The sequence below is a fragment of the Magallana gigas genome, chromosome 9 (assembly GCF_963853765.1).
Source record: "Magallana gigas chromosome 9, xbMagGiga1.1, whole genome shotgun sequence".
Lineage (NCBI taxonomy): Eukaryota > Metazoa > Mollusca > Bivalvia > Ostreida > Ostreidae > Magallana > Magallana gigas.
The window spans coordinates 37,205,432-37,221,952 of NC_088861.1; the positions used below are offsets into that span (position 1 = coordinate 37,205,432).

A 16,521-nucleotide genomic window follows, 5' to 3' on the forward strand; every position below is an offset into this window, starting at 1 on the left:
TCATGATTATAACAGTTTCTGAGATATATGGTAATTTCAAATTCCTGGGGGGTGGGGATGACCCCAGGGGTCAGATCTAATAAACCCAATATATTGCCAGTAACAGCCAATATATGATTATGAAAACCCTATATTATTATCTTTGTCCGCTTTCAAGTTGCCATTTACAATAGAGTCTATGATTCTTCCTACAAGGTTCAATGTTAGACCCCACACCCTTTTAACACCCCCCTCCCCCCTCCCCCGAAAAGTGGTTGTCTAAACCAAAATGAGAAAAATCAAACCAGGGTGCACAACTAGATATGCAGGCCTATCATATCCTAGAGCTTTGTACAATTCTGCTCAGCCATCTCTGAGAAACAAGTTCAGAGCAGGAAAGAAGAATAATAATTAATACATGTATTAAGAACCGTACAAAAACAATAAGTCCCCGAATGAATCGGGAGACTTAATATTAAAGATTAAATAGAGATAGGATCATCAAACATCAATAATTTAAAGATAATTGACAATTTCTGATTCTAAGGGGGTTAGGATGACCCCTTAGGGTCATGACTTACATGCCATAATGATCTGATGCGCCTGCATGACCTAAGGGGGAAAATATCTTTGGATTAAGGTGGGGATCTGTCTGTCGATCCCAAAATATTCATGCAGCACATTTGGGCGATTTATAATAGAAAATGTTGACATCTTTTCTCCATTTGGAAGTCACTCAGAAGACCTTGCACAATTTTTCAACACTATCATCCGGGTCTGTTGAAATGCAAAACCCCGTAGACTTCTTTATTTTTAGCCGTGTATTTATACCAGCTGATAAGCTAGAGAGGACGTTTTAAAGAAAGAAGAATGAGTTTAATGCTTCTAAAAGAGAATCTCTTGAACCCTGAGGTATATATAAATATACAGCAAAAAGTAAATCGAGGATATTTTGGGACAGAATACAGTGGTCAGTACAAAGTTACATAAAGTATATCGTTTGATCCCTGAGGTATATATAAATATACAGCAAAAAGTAAATCGAGGATATTTTGGGACAGAATATAGTGGTCAATGCATGTACTGTTAATTTTGAGGAAATAGATATTCTTGAATAAATAATCAAATATTGCTAATCTTTCAGAAAAAATTAAAAAGTTACATAAAGTATATCGTTTGAACCCTGAGGTATATATAAATATACAGCAAAAAGTAAATCGAGGATATTTTGGGACAGAATATAGTGGTCAATGCATGTACTGTTCATTTTGAGGAAATAAATATTCTTGAATAAATAATCTAATATTGCTAATCTTTCAGAAAAAATTAAAAAGTTACATAAAGTATATCGTTTTAGCATGATTAACAAATCTATGAGGTAAATAACATTAGACAAGATTTTCCGTTTTCCCTTCCGTTCCGCTTTCCGTTCCGTTTTCCGTTCCGCGTTTTAGCAACACCCATGTATGTATACACGTGAACCCATCTTATTGAAGAGCTGGGTAAAACTAGTACCCGCTAATGAGACATGCAGACATGTGTTGTGTACGTAACTTATGACAAAGATCATTCATTTGTAACATGCATGTATTTTTATGACCTATTCTTCAAATCCACTTGCACTATTTTATTAGGTAAATAACAGCTTTAAGGTGGTGCAGGACACCTGCATATTGTGATGTACATGTATACTTTCTATTGAGATAAACAATAAAGTATATTAAATATTGATTAAATATTTACCCCCCCCCCCCCCAAAGAATGTTACCTAACATTGAAGCGCAATGGGTTTGAGCGTTTACATGTCTGTAAGAGCATTGGGGTCCAAGGTGTATTTTTGGTAATTTTACAATTGATATAAATGAATTTTCATGGGTAGGGGGGGGAGGGGTCTGGACCCCCTCACTCCCACCCCTTCTCTAAATCTGTGCACACGATGATGTTCATGTAGGCAGAAGCAAATCTAAAACCGGCAACCGCCACTGGGAGGGGACATAATTTGATTTTTAATTTTGTTTGTAATAATTATGTAGACCATTATACTTTCTATGACATAAAATGTTAAGATTGGTGATAAACTGAAAATTCACTGCAAACAGTTCTACCCCAAATTGCACAAAAAAAGCTGCTCATGTCACGATGTGTATTATCTTATGGGAAGGAATCTCATCCTTCAGTTATGAAAATTATAAATTTTAATTGTATTACCGGAGCTTGCATATAGCCTTTATTTTTAATTAAACTGGTACAAAACAGAGTTATTCAGGGGCAAACTCATGGTGCGGGTATTACTGTCTAATGACAGCATCTAGTTAACAATTGTACTTACCGAATAAAAATTATAGTTTACAGAGACGTGAATTCATATTTATCAGCAACATATTTTCAACCTTTCATCAAGAGAGATAGATTTATAGTAGCATTCGTAAATTTAGTTTATAACCGTTAAATATGCTTTTAAAGATGAAAACTATTGTTGACTACAGTTTGGTGTTCGTAATCTATAGTTAACACTCGATAAACTTAGTTTATCAACTTATTGCATCTTCTAACTACTTGTAGATTGTAATCAGGGAAATTGGATGTAATCTTGAAATTTAACATTTTGATTTTTTTGTTATTTAGATCCTGCATGTCAAGATATCAACACAAAATACCAATGCTACGTTATGGATCCTTCTTGTCCAGGTCATTCCAACTATGAATCAACAGTCAACTATGAAACCATCATTTATGCATGTGCCATTGCGGGTGGGATTGCTATTCCCATCATCATTTTTGGTGTCATTTTATTAGTTTCGTTCAAAAGAAGAAACAGAGGTATTTTTTTTTTTTTGAAATTTAATTTTATTTTTATTCATTTTCAATACCACTCACACCACACCACTCATACAAGTTGGGTAAGTAAATATTAAAATTATACATGATAAGTTCTTACAACATATTATGCCACATCAAAGAGGCATGCCCATCTTGAACATTTTTTTTGGTAAAATCTATTTTCCAACATTAGTTTCTCTAAAGAATAGTAGTTTTGTACATATTTCACAATATTCTCAAATGCAATATTTTTTTTAATCTTTTTTTTATTTAAATACAACTTTCACAAAAGAAAGAACAGATACAAGTGATATAATACATATAACACTTACTGGTATAATAAATTTTGTTAATACATTAATATAATATGAGTATACAGATGTATATACATAAATGTACACTATCAGCAATATAATTTAAGTATTGTCATGAAAGTTGTTATTTTGGGGGGTATCTAATGGGGGCAAGAGGATGAGAGAGGGGTAGAAATTGGGTGATTTATCTATAAGTTTAAAAAGGAAATTCACTGTCTTACTATAAATTAATCTTGCTCTTGTATTCTTTTGCAGACTTAAATACATGCATGTATGACATGTACATTGGCATAGACACAAACATAATACACATGCATATATAATAAAGAGTGTTTCCATAAATCAGGATTTACCAGCATATGATTTTGATTAAATCACCCATGGGGGGGGGGGGGAGGAAAAAATAGAGAGAAAAAATAAAGCAGGTGGTAGAGGAAAGGTACAAAAATAGAAAGCAGATGAAAGCAATTATCTATGATTCTAGCTGTTGGAAGATGTTTGACCAATAGTTATTATACTCTTGGTATTTGCAGTTTTTTAGAAGAATATATTTTCAACATAAAGTCTGTTAATAATGGTATGTTTCAGTGCCTCTACGTTTAATTGCTCAGAGAAACTAAATTTACAGGCATATATATTGTTTTACTATCAAGATTAATAGATTTTCAAAGTGATGTATATCACTGTTCAAATTTTTACCAAACAGAATAGATTTATTATCAAAATTCACGTTAAACTGTAAATCATCAAGCCAGTGTTTAATTTTGTCCCAAAGTTCTTTTATGAGGTAGCATTCAGAAAATAAACGGTCTATTGTTTCTGTTAACTGTCCACAAAAGGGGATGAAGCAAAATTGATTAAATTGCAATTACATAAGTATTTATTTGTTGCAGAAGTTCTGTGAAGAAACTGGGTTTGAAGCCATTGTAACCTGGTTTCTTGAGTACATTTAAATGGCAAATTATAAATAAGGTTCCATTCTTTTCTTGTTAAGCAGTATCCCTTTTCTTCCCATTTTTTTTCAGATGTGGGCAACTCTTTCTTTTTTGAGATAAGTGCATTATACATTTCCTTACAGCCCTTGTTTGAGTTCATAAAAATTATTACTGTATTTGGGTAACTTAGATTATAATCATATCTTATATATCTGCCATCCTTCCATTGATAACTTCTGATTGCTGAAATAAGACCTGAATATTGAAGAAAATTTAATTTTGTATTGTAAAAAGTGTTAAAATCGTGAAAAGGAAGGTAACTACCATCTGCATTACATATGTCACTAATGTATATTATCCCATTATCAAAACAATTTAAAAAAAGAGTGTTTCTTTATCAATTGTTAAATCTGGATTATACCATAAGTGGTCATTTGATATGTTTTTACATTGTTTTGAAATATTTGCTTTATAAACCAGTATCCAACTTTGAAGGACACCCTTCCAGAATTTATTTCTTGTTCTATCTTTTAGAATTTTGACAAAGTGTATTCCAAAATTTATAAGTTCTGGTATAGTAACATTTGATTCAGATTCAAATAATTTCTTTCATTTTGAATCCGTGGATAATATTAGTCGTCTTGTCCAACTAGACTTGAGAGCAATTATAAAATCTGAATAATCTATCATCTTTAGACCGCCATCTTTATAATCTTGTATAACTGCAGCTTTTTAAATTTAGTTTACCATCCCACAAAAATAAAAATTCATACATTTTGATCTCAAAATTTTTTATATAGTGGGTTGGGGGATTTGGTAAAGTTAGTATCTAATGATTCATCTTTGGAATAAAAAGGGTTTTAATGATTGATAGTTTTCCAAGAGGGGTAAGCTTTCTATTTTTCCACTGTTTTATTAAATTTACTATTTGTTCCATCTTGTTGCTATAATTTAGATCCATCATGTCATCTAAGTTAACAGAAAACTTTATTCCAAGTAAATCGAACGTTGTTTCTTCCCAATTAAATTTCCATCTTGTGTGGTGATAAACATTTTTTGAGAATTTTTTGCTACCTATCCAAACAACTTTGTTTTATTTAAAATTTCTTCTTGTGATTGTATAATTTGACCATTTTCAATTTCTAGCTTTGATATTTGTTTATTGATAAAGTTGCGCGATTCTAGATTACAAAAATATTTTGATTCTTCAATCCACTGTGCCCTTGATCTGATCGATGATATAGTTTCCTTTAAGTTTCTGTGCTCTCAAGTTTTCAAATTCTATCTGCTTATCAGCCAATATTTGTTTGCTCGACTCATCTAAAAAATTTTCTGACTTTTTAACCTCATCTTCCAGTTTTTTTTCTTCTTCTTTTAATTTTCTTTTTTTGTATGTGCTAAAAGAGATAGATTTCCCCCTTAGTTCCATTAATAATGTATCGAAAAAAAGGCTGTCAAATATTTGAAATACTATTTCTGAGTCTGATATTTTGAATTTCATTAATGTTATAGACAAGATCAGCATATTGTCTTTTTATATCAATTATCAGTGTCTTTATTGTTTGTATATATTCTTTATCAGAGAGAAGAGAGTTGTTAAACTTCCAATAACCTCTGCCCTCTACAAAGTCTGTAGTTTGTATATGTAACACAACTCGGCTATGGTCTGTACGGTAACTATTTTCATATGCAATAGTTTGTACAAAGGGAGATAATTCACATGATATAAGAAAAAAGTCTAGTCTTGCTTGTTTAATTGGATTTTTTTTCCTCCAGGTAAATCGTTTTAATTGTGATTTGCACATCTGAATATATCACTCAAATTTAGGGAGTCCATTTGATTAATTAATTCAGACCGAGCTTTTGGGATTATTCAAGTTTTTATAATTCATAGTATCTAAGTTCTTATCCATTACCATATTGAAACTGTTTCAGGTATTCAGTTCATTTGATACTGTTTCAATTTTTTTCCTATATCTTTATAAAATTATAAAATTGTGGATTGTCTTCATTTGGTCCATATATATTTACTAGCAAGTATCGTTTATTTTCTATAGTTACATCTAACATTAGACTGAAAATGCATCATTAACTTTAAATTCAAAATTGTTTTTAAAAAAAATTGCCACTCCACGTGCATTAGATCTATAGGAACTAAAGTAAGCTTCAAAACCCCATTGTGTTTGTATCATTTTCTCGTCCTCTCGTACAAAATGTGTATCTTGCAGAAAAAAATGTTTTATTTTTTATTATGAAGGTAGTTAAAAACATCTTTTCTTTTACTTTTGTCGCCGAGGCCCTGGCAGTTAACACTTAGTATTTTTAGATAATTTATATTATAATTATCCATCGTCGAACTTCTGATTTTGTGTTGTTTTCTTTGCAATCATCATAAACAATAGAAACGGGGTCATGGAATGTTGAACTGTTTGGGGTAGAGAGGGAAAGTTATGAATTCGGTATCAATTAACAATAGAATGATAAGGAGAGACAAAAAATTCTGGTATTAGGAGATCATAGGTGTTAGGTAATACCCTGTACATTATGGCCCATTGTTTAAAAAATAATAATAATAATAATAAATGGATAAAGTAGCATTTGATAAAAGTAGTCAGCTTTTCCTTAGTTTACAAAGAAATTATTCTCTATGATCATATAAATTTACACAAAAGATAATTTATCAACAATGGTAGACAACAAAATTACCCGTTGAATATCAATTTTCTATTTCATAACTTTTGGGTATTTATATTTCATAAAAGGTCAAGGTAAAGAAACCGACTCAATCGTCTTGTCAAGATATCAAAATTCCCACTAAATAACAATTGGTAAGGGAGAATAAGAGGTAAATTACTTACATCACATGTAACCGTATATTTACCGGATGTTGACAGTCGCTGAATAAAACGTTAAACCTATTCCGGTTGAATCGGATAATTCCGACAAAAAGTAAAGGAGTTCAATGCAAAATAATACGGTATCTCAATATGGATGAGAAATATATATTTACAACCTTATAATGCATAAGTTGTGTTTGTTGTTTTTACATCACTGTCCCGACAGCATTCACTTTTCCGCCATTTTCGCGGTAGCACTCAAACCGGTTTCTAGTATATGACGGAATCGGCGGGGGCCAATTTTACTATGGAACCACCTGGAGACGACAACGACGCAATTTTTAATATTATTGTCTTTCATCTCTCGCAACAACGCCCGGCCAGCACCATGTTCTCCATCATCATCACTGCCCTCATGCGTCACTCCTTCTGAATTAGTGAAGATGTATGCGTATACATTGTGGGTCGCGCTACTTACTCGGGGTAGTCGGAGTATTTTTTTCAAGGCTTGGTTTACTTGATTTACCAAGCTAACTTCAGCTGCATATAATGAGAACCGGTTTCCGTTATCCTCTGTATGTTTTCCTTCGAATACTTTCGTTTCGATGTTGTCGCTCGAGGCATCGAGTAATTCATAGGCTTACGGTCTGTTGACCTTTTCACGGTATACGGATCCGTTACTCGGGAACACAAGTTTGTCACCTTTGATCACCGTTGTGATTTGTTTCTCGTTAAAGCTGTGTTGGAGATCGTACAGGCGCTTTCTGCGTTCTCTCATTTCTTCTGGAAAGTAATTGGAAATTCTCACTGGCGATTTTTTTTCTTTTCACTTCGGAATTCTTGTCATGATTTTTTCTTTTTGGTGTAAATTTGCCAATTGAATAAATACTGGTCTTGGAATCTTTCTAATTGTCTTTGGATCTCCTTGTTTGTAAAGTTTGATGATTCCAACATTGTTGACTTCCGATTCTTGTATTTCTAGATCGTGCATAAAACAAATTTTGAACTAGAAGTGGAAGGTTTTCATTCTGGTTTTCATCTAGTCCTGTTATAATCGCATTATATTCCATGCTTTTAGTTTTCAGGTCAATAATTTGGTTGTTCGAGTTTAATGACGAGATCTTTCAGAATACCAATTTCACGTGTCGTTTTTTCACGTTTTGATTCCAAATCTGTGAAATGCCCAATCGTATCATCGGCTTGCGACTGTTCTAATTGTAATCGTTCTTCAACTCCGTGTTTACCGTATATGTCCTGCTTAATGTTTGCAAGTTCATTTCTGTGAGACTCAAAATTTATCATGAGATTCGCAAGTGTGCTTTGTATGTTTGATATGCCTTGCATAACATCTTTGAGTTCGTATTTTTCAACTTTTGTTCTTATTCACCAGTTCAACCAAACATAAATTATTTATAAAATAAAACACAAACACATAATTTATTGGATAAGCTTGCATGCGCGATGCAACAAACTTTAATAATCGCATTATGTATAATATAGTACAAAGTAAACGTCTCTCAGTCTCTTTACTTTCATCAACAAGTAGAAGCATACTCATTCTACAAAAGAAGAAAAAATCATGTAGAAACAAAAAACTGACAGAAATGCAATGTAATCATTTGGGAGGGGTGGGTAGGGATAGTCTATTGCAAAGTGGCATCGAACTTCGAATAACTTAAACAAAACCGAATTCTACTTTATATGTGTACAAGTCATGCGAAGCACGGAATAATTCACCCTATTCACCCGTAAACAGCCAATCGATATGTAATATTGACACGCCCACTTAATTCGAAACAAACACACGTGTTTTCAGTAACTTTTATAAATATATATATTCAAAGGACTTACGTGTACATTCCGTTTCTCCTTCACTGTCCTGCATACTATCGTGACTTCTTTTGTTTCTGTCCTTTGTCTGGTCGACGGTTGCCATACTTTGGGTAGTTTGTCGGGTGATTACCTACTCACTGCGCACTTCACTCGGTTTAAATAAACTGGTTAATTTTTCACGTGTTAATCAATAAGTTCGCTAATATCTTGACTTACTACCTCTAATTTTGATGTTTCAAACTGTCCCTTATATAATTTCTGTCATTTTTTTCAGAACATTCAGGAGATGAAAACAAACATCAACATCCCACCACCAGAACCGGATCCTCAGGTATTGATCAAATGATAATTTTTTTTTTACCAAATTAAATTCAGTAGGAGTCTCGTTTTTGCGTCGTAACACTTGTTCATATTCAATTTTGTACATTTAAAAAATCAATAAAGAATTCAAATGAATACTATCTGTAGCGGTATTGTGATAGACTATCAATTTTAAAGATATCAATTTTAATTAAAAATTTAAAAAACAAACGATTACAAAGAAGTTAAGAAGAAACTTTTTTTTTGTTTGCCATATGTAAAAAACTTACTTTGATTTATAATAAATTCATATATAATCAATTCTAATATATATATATTTAGAATCAAAAAAGAAAATAAACAGTTCCAAAGTTTCTACATAACTTATGTACATTCACCTGAAGAAGGATGTAAATCCAGAAAGCGCTAGGGAGTGGAAACTTTGGAACTGTTCATTTTCTTTTCCTATTTTAATTATTTATACACACCCACCCACCCACACACACTCGCGCACGCGTGCACGCGCGCGCACACACACACACACATACACCCACCCGCCCACCCACTGTGGTGCCTCAGATAACCGGACGTTTCAATATACAGACGATTTTATTTGGGAACAAATGAGAATGAAATGAATTTTAATGATTATCATTATGATTGTTATTATGTCTCAATTATCCGGAATTCCGCGTTCCGGATCCGGACGGTCAGTTTTTACCACAAAACACGCTTTTACTACTAATATTGCTTCATTTAACCGGACGGTAATATTTGATGATACCCCGTTCACCACAAAAGATTACGCCTGTCATATGAGTTTCACACCTGTTTTACATGTTAGACCCTCATGAGTAGCTTCTATAAACACCATCTTTCCAAGTCAAGGGTTTCTGATCTGTATAGCTTCTTACAAACTCTTGACATAACAAGCATATTAATGCGGGGTTGGTTACCCAGCTTTTTGGTTGGTCTCATACAGACTTGCATGACCCAATCAGAAACGTTGTTTTATTTTACCGGAAACTGCGAAAAATCAACAACAACAGGCGGTCTGTGATCACTTCAGCTGACTAAAATACATGAAGTAAGTACGGCTACGAATTTGAGGATATTTTGCTGGAAGGGAAATGTTTTCTTGACAACAGGATCTGTTGATGTATTTGCGACGGTGCAACCATTGATAACGTTAATTGTATATGATTTCAACTTTCATTTCGTTACGTCGTTGTAGAGGAAGATTGGGTTAAAATAATTTCGTGGCATTTTGTTTATTATGCGTACAGAAAGTAAAAAAAATATAACAATTATGTTAAAGATGTATCCAGTGAACTATTAGAAGCACCAAGAAAGTTTTGTTGTGTGTTGTCACTCATTTAATCTGCATTCGATCTGTGAACATGGTCAATATCAACCACTTATTTTCACAAATAAGTGATAAATGCTTTACTAGATAATGTAAGGACTAACTTACTTTCCTGTTTTTTTTTTATATTTTTATGAGATACCTAATTAGTAAAATCAATAGTTGTGTTTAGAATGGAGTCTCATGACCAAGAAAAGTGCAGAATTAGCACAGAAAGTTTAACCAAAAAAACAAAAAACAAACAAACAAAACTCCCGAGGTCCTCTTCTAGCAGTTATCGCCCCTAAAAGTTTCCTAAGTTTGTTTAAAACACATGCAACATTCAACATCGTAGGGCCATCAAACCACCTTAAATTGAAATGTTGACCTTTATCAGGCAATATGACTAAAGGTCAAAGTTCAAGGAGCTAAAATTAAAGTGAATAGAATATTTATACACAACAAGCATTCTGCGAGTATTGCATAAGCAATACACGTCCCCTACCGGTTTGTATTATCCTATGAAAGCTCCCAAGCACACAACTATTTCAGAGCTATTGTAAACGAGATGGCATGCTTTAATCAGAGATAAAAGAACAGAGGAAATTAAAACTATAAAGTTGATATAGAAATTAAATACAAAATAGGTAAAATAATACTCTTTATTTCATCTCCTGTAATTTCGCCAAGTCTATTCTGTATTCGCTGGTAAAAATTTGTGAAAACAATGCACTGTTATGCAGAATATCATTTCTTACCGTCTTCTGTACCCCGAATCAAACCAAACAGTTAAACAGCCCAACCCGACAACGAACCCGCTGGTAAAAATTTGTGAAAACAATGCACTGTTATGCAGAATATCATTTCTTACCGTCTTCTGTACCCCGAATCAAACCAAACAGTTAAACAGCCCAACCCGACAACGAACCCGATTGTAATAATAATACAAAAAAACCATGCCGATTAAATTTACAACACAATGCTTGACACTATTTTACAGAATTTATTTGTTTGTTAGAAATGATAAAAGAAATGGTTCAGGAAAAGGAATGGTACAAGTAACGCACGATATTATTACTGACTACATACTGGCCTCGTTTATTCAATACACACCGAACCCGATAACGAACCCGAACATTACAAAATTGGAATATAAAAAATTATGTTTCTCGAAAATATGTCAATCAGACGCTACAAAAGTGTAAACTTGATCTGTAGTTTGACATTTTGAAGCTGTTCAGCAAGTTTCATATTATTCCTTAAATGCATAAAGAAAAAAAGTGTGGAAAACTGAAGTGGGACAGACAGACGGACGGACGGACGGACGGACAGACAGACGGACGGACGGACAGACGGACTGACGGACGCAGAGGAAAGATATAGTCCCCTCCGGTGAAACCGGTAGGGGATTAATAACGACAACTTTTTTGTGATATGAAAACGTTTTCTAAAATTAGCCAATAGTGTAAAGAAAAAATAAATGATGTACAAGTGGGAATAGTTTATAATTTCTATTATTCTAAATAACAGATATCCTTATTCAAATGAAGAACAAACATACATGCATAAAAAAGTATGTAAAACACTTATGCCCCCTTCCCTTGGAACATCCACAACAAAAATAAAAGTAAACTGCAAATAACTTGAATTTTACTAAGTTCAAGGGCCATAACTCTGTCGAAAATTTCTTGATCGTACCCAATATCGAACTTGACCTAGATATTATCATGATAAACCTGTATGTCATTTTTTTTTCAATATATTCATCCTCTGCGATGAAAATGAGTGGACACTGCAGATAACTGGCATTTTTCTAAGTTCAAGGGCCATAACTCTGTCGAAAAATGCTCGATCATATCCAATATCGAACATGACTTAGATATGATCATGATAAAACGGTAAACCAAATTTCATTCAAATATCTTCATCCTCTGCGAAGAAAATAAACGGAAACTGTTGGTGGACCGACTGACCGACCGACAGGAAAGCAATATGCCCTCCCTTCTTTGAAGGGGGGGGGGCATAAAAAATAAATGCAAATATCTAAATTTAGTTTCTTTTTACAGGGCTGCCATTAGACGCCCGAGATAGAAGTGAAGGTAAAGATTGATAAGTTTAAAAACAAGTATTTTTGCAATAATTTATGAAAGTCGTGTGATACTGAAAACAAATGTATAATTAATATTTACATGCATGCTAAAAGTAAATATAACGTATGGCAAATATTTTAAACAAGAGGCCCAGGGGCCACATCAATCACCTGAGCAACCATTGCCTTAGTTCTGATCAAATTAGCATTACAGTATCAAAATATCTTGACAACTGAGTACAGTAGATCTTGCTTTAAAAAAATAGAAAATCTGCCAATTTTTATCCACCTCTTATTTTTTGGTAAATACCAAGCCCCTTTTGTTGTTGTACCTCTAAGATTTTTCTCTATTCCCATATACCCCCCCCCCCCCCCCATTTCGTGGCCCCACTATTCTCTATGGAATCATGGTTTCATCAAACTTAAATCTACCTTTAATCTCATAACCTGTGCTTTCACACTAAGTACTGAGTTTTGGACCAAAAACTTTCCCAGAATATTTTTAAAGATTTTCTCTATATATTCTTAGGATGGTTACTCGCCAATTTGAGATTTCTTGGCCAAAAAGTTATTAAAAGAAATTTTTTAAAAGATGGTCTCTATATACTCTTATGTAAAAATTGATCCCTCAATTGTGGCCCCACCCTACCCCCGGGGACTATGGTTTGAAGAAACGTGAATCTACACTACTTGAGGATGCTTCCATTTTAATTTGAGCTTATCTGGCCAAATAGATTTTGAGAATAAGATTTTAAAAGATTTTCTCTATATATATTCCTATGTAAAAATGGATCCCCCAATTGTGGCCCCACCCTACCCCCGGGGATCATGATTTGAACAGACTTAAATCTACACTACCTGAGGATGCTTCAATTTTAATTTGAGCTTTTCTGGCTAAATAGTTTTTGAGAAGAGGATTTTTAAAGATTTTCTCTATATGTTCCTATTTAAAACACGATCCCCCTATTGCGGCCCCACCCTTCCCCCTGGGGACCATGATTTAAACAAACTTGAATCTACACTACCTTAGGAATGCTTCCACTCAAAGTTGAGCTTTCCTGGCCTAATAGTTTTTGAGAAGAAGATTTTTAAACATTTTCTCTATATATTACTATGTAAAACTTGATCCCCCAATTGTGGCCCCACCCTACTCCCGGGGACCATGATTTGAACAATTTTGAATATACACTTCCTGAGGATGCTTCCATTTAAATTTGAGCTTTTGTGGCCTAATATTTTTTGAGAAGAAGATTTTTAAAGATTTTCTCCATATATTCCTATGTACAACTTGATCCCCCAATTGTGGCCCCACCCTACCCCCGGGAACCATGATTTGAACAAACTTGAATCTACACTACCTGAGGATGCTCCCATTTTAATTTGAGCTTTTCTTGCCAAATAGTTTTTGAGGAGAAGATTTTTAAAGATTTTCTCTATATATTCCTATGTAAAACTTGATCCCCCTCTTGTGGCCCCTCCCTACCCCCGGGGACCATGATTTGAACAAACGTGAATCTACACTACCTGATAATGCCTCCACACAAGTTTAAGCTTTTCCAGCTGAATAGTTTTTGAGAAGATTTTTGAAAAATACCAACAAATTTTTAATAATTCTCAATTATCTCCCCTTTAAAAAGGGCGTGGCACTTCATTTGAACAAACTTGAATCCCTTCACCTAGTAGTGCTTTGTGCCAAATTTGGTTGAAATCTGCCCAGTGGTTCTTGAGAAGAAGATGAAAATGTGAAAAGTTAACAACGACGACGACGACGACAACGACAGACAACGGACACATTGTGACAAGAAAAGCTCACTTGAGCCTTTGGCTCAGGTCAGCTAAAAAAGATAAGTAAAAATAAATGGCACAAAAAGTATTACTTAATTCGTAACATACTAATACAAATTTAGCTTTTTCTCAAAATCTATTGTTGATGATTTCATAAAAGTTTGCAAAATCACAATTTCTAGCTATATTCAGTTGAATGTTTTAACAGACACACACAAATACGTTTTTAAACTAATCTTCAACATATTGCTATAACCACTATGGCCCGTTTCACTAAAAGGCTTAGGATACGACGAAAGCTGAAATTTTAGTCCGTTGTAAATTACGTTTCACTAAGAGGTAACTAATCTCAGACTTACGCACTTGACAACGAGCTTATGCAGCTGCTCGTACAAATGATAAACAGAAATATGGATACTATGTTAGAAAGATGGAGGGATACATTTATAAAGAAAGATAGAAATTTGTCATCTAGTTTGTGTGTGGTGAGAGAGAGAGAGAGAGAGAGAGAGAGTATTGATGCATATTGGTAACAATTATGTTAAGTAAATTGTTGTTAAAAATGAAACCTGTTCAGTGACAAAATCACACAACAAAACATTTTGTAATGTTTTACTTGAAGTATATAAATCATCGAGCTAATAAGATATGTTCAACATTATTAATTGAACAGAACCTGTTTTTGTTATCGGTATTTTGGGTGATTCTCAGAGTAAATTTCATCCCAGTTTGTTAACGAAATTAGTTTTCAAGGAATTATTCAAGTGAGAAAGTTCATTTTCACTTAGTTCATTTAAAAGGGCATGGCCACGATTTCGGTCAAAAATTATTTTTTCGATTTTAATGTTTACAATGCTTCAGTAAGGCATTTTTAATAGGCAACCAAAATTTGAGTGTCATTTGATGAGTCATAAGCGAGTTACAGAGCTTACAGTTCTTCGCAATGTAAACAAAGCGTTTGTTTACATTTTGAATGTTGAAGTGAAAATTCCAGTTTTAGACCTAAAATGAATGTGTTAATTGTTAGGAACTGTTTTTTTATGCTTAAAATGAATAATAAGATAGACAAACCAGCTTTAAAAAGATTTTTTACTGGTATATTGAACCTATGTAAACAAAAACAGGACACGAGCCTTGTTTACATGACGAAGAATTGTGAGCCCTGTATCTTGCTTAAAACTCAACGACTGTCACCCGAATTTTATTTGATCATTAGAAATGCATTCCTAAAGCATTGCAAATAATAAAAACAGAAAAATAAAATTTGACCACAATCGTGACCATGTCCCTTTAATTGCCAAACGTTCAAATTATTCTTATGTATTACATTTTTGTATCCAAGTTTACAATGATGGCAATTTTACGCTGCTTATATTTAGATTTTTCATCAGCTCTAATTCAGAAATTAGTGAACCAGCACAAAAGTAGATCCACATACAAGATTTGAACCTTGCATTGTAGGGACATCACACCACTTTAAATTGAAATGTTGACCTTTATCAGTCAACAAATTTCAAGGACAAAAAAATTGCACATTTAATTTTTTTCCTTTTTTTATAAAGTAACACTGAGAAAAAGTTTTATTATCATTATATTGAAACAAAACATAAAGAAATAGTGAGGTGAAAAGACCTCTAATTGTTTGAGAACAATAAGTCTACTAGTGTTCGGTAAAAATGATAATCTATAAAGATAAACATTTCAAAGATTAAGTTTATGCAAAAATAAGTGTAAAACTCGGATATTCAGTTTTGGTTAATCTACCGAGGGGCCTTTGAACGCCCATATAATGCTAAAGTTGCCCAGGTGAGTGATGTGGCAGATTTGGCCTCTTGTTTAACAATTTAGAATCCCCTTACATAAGGACGCTTTGAACTGGGTTGGTTTAATTTAGTCCGGTGGTTTTTAGAGAGCATGTAAAATTGTGAAAAAGTTTACAGACGGAAGAACGAACGACGGACAACAAGTGCACAGAAAAACTAAATTGAATCTTCTGTTCAGGTGAGCTAAAAATTAAAGTGAATAGAATATTTATACACAATAACGACAACTACTTTTTCTGATATGAATACAACGTTTTCTAAAATTGTAATGGGTAATCTCGTGTTTTCAAAGATATTCAATAGTGTAAAGAAAAAAATAAATGATGTACAAGTGGGAATAGTTTATAATTTCTATTATTCCAAATAACAGATATCCTGATTTAAATGAACAACAAACAGGCATGCATACAAAAGTATGTAAAACACTTATGCCCCCCTCCCGTTCAAACATCCACAATGTA

The 16,521-nt window shown here is 33.4% G+C and overlaps 1 long non-coding RNA gene across 1 annotated transcript in view; it reads left to right on the top strand.

Moving 5' to 3' along the window:
* The window catches only part of LOC136271122 (uncharacterized), a 75,098-nt gene extending 65,981 nt beyond the window's left edge, over nucleotides 1–9,117 (top strand). Inside the window, exons 5-6 of the long non-coding RNA XR_010708954.1 lie at nucleotides 2,605–2,799; nucleotides 8,993–9,117. This is a non-coding gene — a long non-coding RNA (uncharacterized lncRNA). The remainder of the gene's footprint in view (nucleotides 1–2,604; nucleotides 2,800–8,992) is intronic.
* The last annotated feature ends 7,404 nt before the right edge of the window (nucleotides 9,118–16,521 follow it).